Source organism: Meleagris gallopavo, unplaced genomic scaffold, assembly GCF_000146605.3.
Source record: "Meleagris gallopavo isolate NT-WF06-2002-E0010 breed Aviagen turkey brand Nicholas breeding stock unplaced genomic scaffold, Turkey_5.1 ChrUn_random_7180001865818, whole genome shotgun sequence".
NCBI classification, from domain to species: domain Eukaryota; kingdom Metazoa; phylum Chordata; class Aves; order Galliformes; family Phasianidae; genus Meleagris; species Meleagris gallopavo.
Window position 1 is genome coordinate 9,987 of NW_011131110.1, and position 397 is coordinate 10,383.

The window sequence follows — 397 nt, forward strand, 5'->3', positions numbered from 1 at the left end:
ATAACCTCATAACCCCATAGTCCCAATGCCAACCCGAACCCTATAACCCCCCACCCCATAACCCCCACTATGTTCCACATAATGCCTCCACCCCATAACCTGTGTCCCCCTATAAACCCCTCATAATCCCCCACCCCATAACCCCCCAATGTTCCTCCCCATAGTCCCCAGTGCCCTCCCACCTCGTAACCCCACTGTGCCACCCCATAACCTCCCAATGGCCCCTCACCCCATAACCCCCCTCTGTACTCCTCCAGAATCCACCAGCCCATAACCTCCCACCCCATAACTCCATTGTGACACCCATAAACCCCCTCCCATAACTGCACAACTCCATAACCCGTAACCCCGCACCCCATAACCCCATAACGGCTCCCCATAACCCCCACCCCATATC